General features: G+C 47.6%; 1 long non-coding RNA gene across 1 annotated transcript; it reads right to left on the bottom strand.

Annotated features, from left to right (window-relative positions):
* Positions 1-950: 950 nt before the first annotated feature.
* LOC132681892 (uncharacterized) lies at positions 951-7,325 on the bottom strand. The gene is made up of 2 exons (XR_009611301.3): positions 6,896-7,325; positions 951-3,472 (listed from the first exon to the last, which is right to left on the bottom strand). It is a non-coding gene; the product is annotated as an uncharacterized LOC132681892 (long non-coding RNA).
* Between the last annotated feature and the right edge of the window lie 3,689 nt (positions 7,326-11,014).

Raw genomic sequence — 11,014 nt, 5'->3', positions numbered from 1 at the left:
TTCCATTGATCTGAGTGTCTGTTTTTGTGCCAGTACCATACTGTCTTGATGATTACAGCTTTGTAATACAGCTTGAAGTCCAGGATTGTGATGCTTCTAGCTTTGGTTTTCTTTTTTAGGACTGCTTTGGCTATTCAGGGTCTTTTCTGGTTCCATACAAATTTTAGGATTGTTTCTTCGAGCTCTGTGAAGAATGCTGGTGTTATTTTGATAGGGATTGCAAAAGTGGTTTTAAATGTTTTTCAACACTTGGTATTATTCAGTTCTTTTTTTTTCTTTTTGAGATAATGTTGGTTTTACTATTCTGAGTTGTCAGATATGTAATGTGGAATAAAGCAAATAGGTAATTATATTCTAATTCTACCATTCTTTTTTTTTTTTTTTTAAATAATCTCTACTCCCAATGCGGGGTTTAAACGCATGACCCTGAGATCAAGAGTCCCAAGCTCTACCAACTGAGCCAGCCAGGCACCCCTGATTCCACCATTCTTGATGTTCTGAAAACTAGGGCTGTTGATGTGGAAGAAAGGAAATAGAAAAATGGAAGACAGAGGGGGCCTGAGTGGCTCAGTCAGTTGGGTGTCCGACTCTTGATCCTGGCTCAGGTCGTGATCTCACAGTTCACGAGTTCAAGCCCACATCAGGTTCTCTGCTGTCAGCATGGAGCCAGCTTGGGCTTCTCTCCTCTCTCTCTCTCTCTCTCTCTCTCTCTCTCTCTCTCTCTTTCTCTCTCTCTCTCTCTGCCCCACCATCATCCCCCATAAATAACATTTAAAAAAATGAAATAAAATGGCTTCTTTTACTCCCTGCAATCAGTTCTCCACCCCTTGGTGCAGTTAGAATCATGTATGAAAAGGAAAATCACAGGTTAGCATAATTCTCACAAAGACTGGCTGATCAGATTTCTTGGTGTGGGATTCTTTTTAAATGTTTATTTATTTATTTTGAGAGAGAGAGAGAGTGGGGGAGGGTCAGAGAAAGGGAGAGAGAGAATCCCAAGCAGGCTCCACACTCTCAGTGTAAAACCCGATGTGGGGCTCAAACACAAGAACTGTGAGATCATGATCTGAGCTGAGATCCAGAGTTGGGTGCTCAACCGCCCACCAAAGCGCCCCTGGAGTGGTACTTTTAAATGATGTGTGTTAATCTGTATCCATTTGGAATTTCAACAGTGGACTGAGAAGGGGCAGACAGTGACGGATGGTAACAAGACTTACTGTGCTGATCATTTCACCATATACACAAATACGGAATCATTAGATTGCACACCTGAAACAAATACAACGTTCTATGTCAATGATGAATCAATAATATAAAGAGAAGGGGCAAGAAAGTTCAGAATCGTGCTGTGGATTTTTTTTTTTTTTTAGTGGAGTGGGGCGGTGATGAGAAGCCCTTTCTCAAAGCCCACTCTGCCTTCAGGTAAATTTCACTGAGAAGATTAGGAATATTGGACAAAGACAATTATAGTGGCTTGGAACTCAGTTTGCCACTAGACCGGGGTTGCTGGCAATCTGCAGCACAGAGTGGGACTTGGTCACGCCAGCTGTCCACGATGACACGTCCACGCCTCGGCCCCGTGGAGGCAGCTGCTGCCCAAGGCTCTGCAGGCGGGAGAGGCGAGACTGGCACCAGGAACGGGCTGCTCACTTTTCTTTTAAAGGAAACAAACTCCAAGTCCGGGAGGCGCTGACAAGCTGGTAAATCTAGAGGCTCCTACACAGTGTTTATCCAGTGCCAACATTTCTAAGGTAGAGGCAAGCAAAAATCTGTGGGTCAAGAAGTACTAGGAGAGTCAGAAAACATAAAGAAGATACTGCGATGAAATCCACAGAAATGTCGGTGGCGGTCATCTGGAAGGGATGGGACGGGGGGATCACGGATATTTTAATTCTCATTTATAGTTTTCAATATTTTATGCATTCATTTCTACTAGGAGCAGGGATTGCTCTCATACTTAGAAAAAAGTATAGATGCTATTTTTATAAAGAGAGAAGGAGAGAAAAAAAAAGTTGATTGGATTTGCCTAGAACATGAGATTGTGATTGGGAAGAGGCTACAAGGGATAAGTGAATCTGTCCTAAACTCAACAAGTCTCAAAAGCCTAAAATGTCTAGAAATGCAAGGAATTCGAGTTTACAACCTGGATGCATTCTGTTCATGTTTGGAATCTGCACATTAAAATAAAACTATCATTTTAAATATGTATAATGTTTACTTTAAAAAAGTATAGTAAGTGAAACTGTAGTATCTTATACTTTACAGTTTTCTTTTTCCTATTTTTTTAATGTTTATTTACTTTTGATATAGAAAGAGTGCACGTGAGTGGGGAAGGGGCAGAGGGAGAGGGAGACAGGATCTGAAGCAGGCTCCACGCTGTCCGCACAGAGCCCAATGCGGGGCTCAAACTCGAGAACCATGGGATCATGACCTGAGCTGAAGTCGGAGGCTTAACTGGCTGAGCCACCCAAGCGCCCCTCTTTTTCCTATTTCTGAAAGTGTTCCACTTTTCCTCTTGGCTGCCAGGATGCCCAGAGCTAAATTTTGGGCTTAGTCCATATGGCACAGTATAATATACAGCCATATCCTCCCTCCATTTCTCAACTTCAATTATATTATGCTTGCTTAGATATCCTATTTTATGTCTTTATAACAAGCCCACTACAGTTCTGGGGAGCAGGTGGGGGTATAATAGTAATGAATGGTCTTACTTGAGAGAAAACCTCTGTGATATCAAGAGGAATAGGAATTTTTCTCACAGATAACGAGGCTGATTTGCAGAGATAGTGATGTGATTCTGTGATTGATCCGCTTGAGCTAGAACCTAACTTTTCAGACTCCTCAGTCCTTCTTTCACTGCTAAGCTAAGTAGTGGGGCTTGAGGACGGCTCTTTGTGACCACGTCAGAGATGGTGACAGGAAAGGCATACTGCCTTCCATTCCTGGTTACCCCCTATCTAGAAGGGTGGAAAGTAGGTGAGCCGGTGACATGCCCACATTGCTGTATGTCCACTCCTAGGAAGCATGTCGTTAAGAACCAGTCACACAAGACCGCCAAAGCCAATGGTGGCAATTAATATTTCCCAATCTTGCTTTCAGAGCAAAGGCTAGTTCCTCCAAAGGCGTGCTGCCTTCATTTCTGTCCTGGTTTGGTGACATTTTTGTTCAAACTGTTGTTTTACCGAGGGTCCTGAGTCTCTCTATGTGGCTGGGGAAGCCCCTGTTCTCTTCCCTCATTGCTGGGAATCTTGCTGGGTTAGTTTGCTCGGGCTTCTGTAACGAGGCACCATGGACTGGAGGCTTACACAACAAATTTATTTCCTCACAGTTCTGGAGGTGGGAAGCCAGAGATCAAGGTGTTGGCAAGGTTGGTTTCTTCTGAGGCCTCGCTCCTTGGCTTGCAGACAGCCGTCTTCTTCCTGTGTCTCGCATTGTCTTCCCTTTGTGCCTGTCTATGTCCTAAACTCTTCTTCTTCTTCTTTTTTTAAATTAAAAACAATTTTTTAATTTTTATTTTACTTTTTTACTTTTTTATTTTTTTAATTTTTTTAAATTTTTTTAATTTATTTTTTTTAATTTATTTTAACGTTTTATTTATTTTTGAGACAGAGACAGAGCATGAACGGGGGAGGGGCAGAGAGAGAGGGAGACACAGAATTGGAAGCAGGCTCCAGGCTCTGAGCCATCAGCCCAGAGCCCGACGCGGGGCTTGAACCCATGGGCCACGAGATCGTGACCTGAGCTGAAGTCGGACGCTTAACCGACTGAGCCACCCAGGCGCCCCACTTTTTTACATTTTTAATGTTTTATTTATTTTTAAGAGACAGAGAAACAGAGTACGAGCAGGGGAAGGGCAGAGAGAGAAGGAGACACAGAATTTGAAGCAGGCTCCAGGCTCTGAGTTGTCAGCACAGAGCCCGATGTGGGGCTTGAACTCGTGAACTGCGAGATCATGACCTGAGCCAAAGTTGGATGTTTAATGGGCTGGGCCACCCAGCCCCAAAAAACAATTTTTTAAACGTTTATTTTTGAGAGAGAGAGAGAGAGAGAGAGAGAGAGAGTGAGCGAGCACAAGCAGGGGAAGGGCAGAGAGAGAGGGAGACACAGACTCCGAAGCGGGCTCCAGGCTCTGAGTTGTCAGCACAGAGCCTGATGTAGAGCTCAAACCCACGAACTGTGAGATCATGACCTGAGCCAAGGTCAGATGCTTAATGGAGTGAGCCACCCAGGCTCTCCCTAACCTCTTCTTATAAGGATGCCCATAACATTGGATTAGGGCCCACCCTGAAGGCCTTATTTTGATTTAATCACTTCTGTAAAGACCCCCATCTCCAAATAAAGTCACATTCTAAAGTACTGGAGGTTAGGACTTCAACATATGAATTTGGGGAATGGGCACCATGTAGCTCACATGCTCACTCTCCGCCTCCTGGTTTGGGTAATGGCTTTTGCAGAGGGTGGCCCTAGGCATCAGGCTGGCCAGGGAATGCCCACCCTTCTTGAACCAGTAGCTGACCATGCTCCCTGGTCAGACACATCTTGACTAGCATCCCAGCTCCACCACTTGCCATGTGACCTTTGGCAATTTCCTCCATTTCTCTGAGGATTGGTTTCATCAGATGAAACCACCTCCTTCTTTATAGCAAGGTGCCGTGAAGATTAAGAATAACAAGGTCTGGAAAGTGCTGCCTCCTGGGAGGAGCTGGATGAGAAGAGGCTATGGCTGACGACTGAGCAAATCGCCAGCTCACACAATGAGACACAAGTCCTGTTCTACCCCTGAGCTGATGGGTCAGTCACACCGAGAACAGAGTCTGACCATGACAGTCTCTGGGCCTCCTCCCTGAGAGATACATCCTCCTTCGCTGGGCATCTTTCAGAGCTCGGCTCAATGTCTTATGTCCAAAGAGAGAAAGTTCTTTCTCAACTTCTCTTGCACCTGGTGACTTCAACACCCTAATGGTGGGTTTAGGTCTTGGATGCTGCTGCTCCAAGTTTTAAAGTTTAACAATTAAGCCTCTTTTGTGTTTTGTTCTTTTGTTTGTTTTGTGTTGTTTTTTGTTTTTTTGGCCATGGTTCCCTTTACAAATCGTAGGTGTGATGGATGATTTTATGTGTTAATTTGCCTGGGCCACGGGGTGCCCAAATATTTGGCTAAACGTTATCCTGGGTGTGTCTATGAGGGCGCTTTTGAATAAGATTAACATTTAAATCAATAGACTCGGTTAAGCAGCTTGACCTCCCTAATGTGGGTGGGCCTCATCTAATCAGTTGAAGGCCTGAGTAGTACAAAAGGCTGACCCACCTCTGAATAAGAGAGAATTTTTCCTGCCTGACAGCCTTTTCAACTGGGACATCAACTTTTCCCTGATTTTGGACTCAAAATGAAACACTGGTTATTTCTGGATCTCAAGCCTATTGACATTTAGAGAAGAACTACACCATAAGCTCTCTAGGGTCTCTTGCTTGCCAACCCACCTTGCAGATCTTGGGACTTGCCAGCTTCCATAATTGTGTGAGCCAGCTCCTTAAAATAAATCTTTATGTATATATGTCTTTATACATCTATGTATATCTATATGTATGTATATCTTTATGTCTATGTATGTATAAACATATACATACGTACATCACACACGTACACCCTAGTGGCTCTGTTTCTAACTTCAATTCCCAGTGATTGCCATCAGCATACCTGTAGGTGCCACCACCCCATCCTAACCAGTGGGTCCACATTCCAGCAAATTCTAGTTGACACTGACTTCAAGGAACTACTGTAACCATTGTTCTTACTTCCTCCAAACAAGAGGAAGGTGTTTCTCCTTAGCCTTGATGGTCTGCCTCTAATACGTACACATCACCTGCATCCGAGGCAGGGGTGGTGTGGCCTCACCCCTGACCTGATGGCTTTACCCCTGGTGGTGTGGCTGAGCCCTTGCAGAGGGAGGCACAGAGGGTGAAAAATGAATTTGCTCCAGTCACATGCAGACAAGGAAGAGCAAGCTCCACACTTTGTTGCCCGTCGTGCTGCCCAACGTCTGTGCCGTATGACAAGCCCCAGGCCCTTGCTGGGCATCACACCCGCCTGTGGCAAGTTGCCTCATACACCAAGAGCATGGGCTTGGTCTCCTGGGAGGGGCTCCCCCTCTTCGGTCACTGTGTGTCCTGCCCTACCACAGATGGCTGCCCAGTGGAGGGGGTAACCGCTGCACCTGTGCTCCCGGCTCACGTCTCCGCAACCCTGTCTGGGCCACTCCTCCACACGGAACAGAGAGACAGAAGGACAGAGGGCAGATCTCATGTGGTCTAAAGGGACAGTCGCCAGAGTGGGCTCTGTGGGACAGTGTCCTGGGAGTGCCTCAATCAGTTAATTTGGGGAAACACTCAGTAGAGACCTATCTTGGAAGCAAAAGTCTATTAAAAAAAAAAAAAGGCTCGGAGAAGTGCTGTAATAGGAATCTGCTTAACTTTTTTAAAAAAAAATTATTTATTTTTTATTTTAGAAGGAAAGCAAGAGAGTGGGGGGGGGGGGTAGGGGCAGAGAGAGCGAGAGCGAGAGCGAGAGAGAATTTTAAACAGAATCCACCCACAGCATGGAACTTGACTGGAGGCTTGATCCCAAGACTCTGGGATCATGACCTGAAGTGAATTCAAGAGTCAGACGCTTAACCGACTGAGCTACCCAGCTGCCCCGAATCTGCTTATATTTTTAAAAGCGACATTTACCGAGGGCTTACCAAGAGCCAGTCAGTAATAAGTGCTTCACTCATGCAATCCTCAGGACCACTCAACATGTTGGGAACTATTACCAGCCCCATTTTACAGATGAGGAAAATGAGGCAAAGGAAAGTTTGCCCAAGGCCAAAGCGCTATTAAGTATGGACTGAATTAAGACACAACTCACCTCTGGTGGCTTCATTTCCTTGTCTTTTCCTATTTGCTCGAGTCCCCAAAACTACCATCAAGCTACACCAGGCTGTAAGTCCAAAGCAAATTGTAATTGGAACATTCGTCAGAAAACTTTGAAATTCCACCACCAGCCCAAGAAAGAGGCTATGTTTTAAAGGAGCAAAATAATGAGACTGCCCTTGACCTCACGTCGTTTGTTGGAGAGCAATTTGGTGATGCCGGCTGAATTTAAGATGCAAGTTCCCTTTTGACCCAGTGATTCCTTCCTAAGATTTTCAGAGACAGGGACACGTGCAAAAATGAAATCATGGAGATGTCTTCTCTCTCTAGAAACTGTGACACCTTTCCCTTTATCTCTCAGTACATGGCCCTGAGGAAACGGAAGCAGCCACAAAAGGGCACACACGCTCAGCTCACCTCCCCCCCGCCCCAACCAGCCCGTACCCCCCAACCCAGTCCTGCTGTCCTGCAGCCAGCCTCGCCCCCTCCCTCCCCACACCTGGAGCTCTTCCCTCTTGTCTGAGGGCACCCCTCTTTATCATCTCTCCCCCTCTCTACTGGACTATTTTCACAGCACACAAACACGTTGTGATTGTGCCATCAAACACCCCCCAAACCCTCCCTTGGCTCCACATCTGGTTTTTCTAGCTATCATCCAATTTCTCTGCTTCCCCTTATGCTAAACATGCAGTAACTGCCCATACTCACACTCTCCCATTTGTCTCCTTTACCCTCTCCCCAGTCTACTCCAATCAGGTGGCCTGTCCCCCTCCATCAAGGTACAATCACTTCCACTTTGCCAAAGCCAATGGCCAATTCTCGGGCCTCACTTTATTCTCACTGGACTCTGCCAATTGCACCCTCCTTCTTGGCATACTTCGTTCACTTAGCTGTTGGGATTCCGCTCTCTTGGTCCGCCTGTGACCCTGGCTGCTCCTTCATGGCCTTCCTTATCTGTTCATCCTCATTTCTGGGACCTCTTACCACTGGAGGGCCCCACGACTCAGTCCTTGGGCTTATTCTCCATCCACACTCACTTGGTGAGATGGTCTTATCCAGCCTCCACGGTGCTAGCTACCATCTAGACAGTAGCTCTCCTGAGCCAGGACTCTCCCCTGGATTCAAATGCTACAGCCAACTGTGCTTCTGGTAGCATCACTTATAAAAACCTCTCAAACTTAACATGTCCAAAACAGAAGCCCTCCCACTGTGTCTTCCGTCTTCCTCACTCGGCCACTCCGGTCACCCAAGGGTTGAGGCTTAACACTCTGGAGTCCCCCTTGGCACCTCTCTTTCTCTCTTGACCCTGATTCAGTCTTCCGGCAAGTGCCGTCAGCTCCCCATCCCCTGTATCTTCAGAACACCCTTGCTTCTCCTTTCCTGCTCTGCTCCCACCCAGTCATCCCCTTGTGAGGCCTCCCTAGGTCAAGGGCACAGCCTACAAGGATCTGCCTGCTTTCAACAATCCCTTCTTCTTCACAGAGCAGCCAAACTGATCTGCAGAAAACAGAAGTCTGGTCATGTCAAGTCTGTGTCCAAAGCCTCCCAACTGCTTCTTATTTTAGCATCAGATGTAGCCAGCGCTCCTGAGGCCAACAGGGTCCCGCAGGACCCAGCTCTTGTCTCCCGCCTCATCCTGTCATCCTGGCTCACCCTGCCGCAGCCCCAGGGCTTCTGTGCTGCTCCAGGACCAGGCCACACACACTTCTGTTCCTCCTGTCCCAGATGCCCTGCCCCTCCGTGCTCTCCAGTCTTGCCTGTTGCTCAGGTATCTCAGATATTCCTCGGTCAGAGAGGCCTTTCCTGAATAGTCACCCCTGGGCCCGGCACAGCTATCTCCCTGTACCTTGCTTTATGTCATGCCCACGGCCCCATAGGGCACAGTAAATGTCTGTCTGGCCGTCGTGTCTCCTTTCTCTAGAACACAGGCTCCACAAGGTGGAACTTTATTTTGATCATGGCTGAATCCCCAGAGCTTAAAAGAGTGCTGGGCCCAGGAGGCACCCGGCATATACATGCTGAGTAAATGATTTGTTTCGTTTTTATGTGGCTTATGAACCCAAAAGTTTCATAGAAGCAGACTGATCAAAAAGAATTGTGGACCTGCCTACCGGAACATCATGTAGGTGGTACAGGGTTTGTTTTCCTAGGATTTGGATTTAGGTGGATGGCTTCGGAGGCTTTCCAAGATATGGGAGATGAAAACAGGCTAACAGACAACATGAATGAGAAGGTCTCACATTAATGTAAAATTCCACCTGACCATCTACGTGGCCACGTGCAGATAAATACCCGGGGAGAAGGCTGTTTTTCTTGGGCGAGCTGCTGCTGTTTTAACTTGTCTTTTATATACGTGCTGTTTGGATTTTCTATGAGGCGCAGCTCTTGTCCTTGCAAACAGGAATACAATGACAGAGTGCTCTGGAGTCCAGCTGGAGGTCCAAGGGGAGGTCTGCAAGGGGGAGGGCGAAGGGGATGGTTCCTGCCCAGATGAGGTGGTTATGTCCAAACCACAGGGGAAGGCACTGAGTTCTGCTGTTCAGGCCTGTGCTGCAGCTTTCTAGAACAGACATCATCTGTCTGCTGGGGTGACACCCCAGGACAGAGGCCATCTGGCCGGCTGAGAAATGGCAGTCCATTCACATGCAACAGCTCCCCCCAGAGCAAACCGGGACGCAGGGGAGAAAAGGTGGCTTTAGGGAACTCGTGTCATTCGCTGGTTCGTTTTGAGCGAGTGCTAGTTAAAACGATACCAGGTGGATTCGTTTTCCGTTGCTGCTGTAATAAGTCACCACGAACTTAGAGACTTAGAACAACATAGATTTATTATCTCACACTTCTGGAGGTCTGAAGTCCGGAATCAGTTTCACTGGGCCAACATTATGGCGTTGGCAGGCTTCCTGACAGAGTCTCTAGAACTGAATTCCTTTCCTTGTCTTTTCCAGCTTCTAGAGGCTGTCTGCATTCCTTGGGCTGTGGCCCTTCCCCTATCTCGCAGGTGCGTTAAGTTAGCATCTACCGCTATCCCCCCATCACCGTCTCCTCTCTCACTCCCACTGTGTGCCTCTTATAGGGACTGCTGACTACACTGGCCCATCGGACAATCTAGGGCAGTGTCCCTCAGAGACTGTTATTCAGATGACCACACCGGGTGACAGAGAGCCTGTGGTTTCCTGTGGACAATGAGCAACACACAGTATTAAGGTACCAAAGGTCTAGCCTTCGATCCCATCAGTTGCTAAGAGGGATGGGAAATGATGGGTACTTTGGGCTGGGGGGCTGTGTGGGTGACCACAGGACTCCAGGGCAGGTTCTCGGACACTGTCCCAAGGCCAGTGTCACCCAGACACCTGCTAGGTCAGATCGCACCGACACAGCTGCAAACTACGTGAGTGCCGAGGGAATGACAAATGTGCCCTCCAAACTCTGTGGCTCCAGATTTGTCACACGGGGTTAAGTCAGACAGGAGAATGGGGACACGTGTGCAGGCCCTGTGCGCATGGGAAGAGCTACGACGGAATTGGGAGAAGGTCACTTCATTACTTTCCTCCCAGTGTGAGACCAGCTTTCTCAGAGCAGGATTGAGCTTCACTGCCACATGTGATGGACGTTCGTGTCTGTGGCTCTAAGCGGAGCCCGGTCACTTTGACACGCATTCTGCTGCTGTCCAGCTGTGGTCCTGGCTCAGACAACCCCGCTAAAGGCAACAACACAGGCTGTGGCAGCAATGGGGGCGCTTGGCCGACAGGAGACAGGACAGGGCAGGCAGCGAGCCGCTTCAGTGCCCCTCACTCTGCATGGCCTTCCCATCTTGCCTATTTATTTATCTATTTATCTTTAATTTTTTTAATGTTTATTTATTTTTGAGAGAGAGAGAAAGGGAGAGAGAGAGAGAGAGAGAGAGGGAGAGAGAGAGGCAGGGGCAGAGAGAGAGGGAGACACAAAATCCGAAGCAGGCTCCAGGCTCCGAGCTGTCGGCACAGAGCTTGACGCGCTTGAACCCACAAACTGCAAGATCATGCATGACCTGAGCCGAAGTCAGATGCTTAACCAACTGAGCCACCCAGGCACCCCATCCTGCCCCTTTAATCAATCACTAATCTGG

This window comes from Panthera onca, chromosome A1, assembly GCF_046562875.1.
Source record: "Panthera onca isolate mPanOnc1 chromosome A1, mPanOnc1 haplotype 2, whole genome shotgun sequence".
In the NCBI taxonomy this organism is placed as follows: Eukaryota; Metazoa; Chordata; class Mammalia; order Carnivora; family Felidae; genus Panthera; species Panthera onca.
The sequence above is the reverse complement of the archived record's forward strand: the minus strand, read 5'-3'. Positions and strand labels throughout refer to the sequence as shown.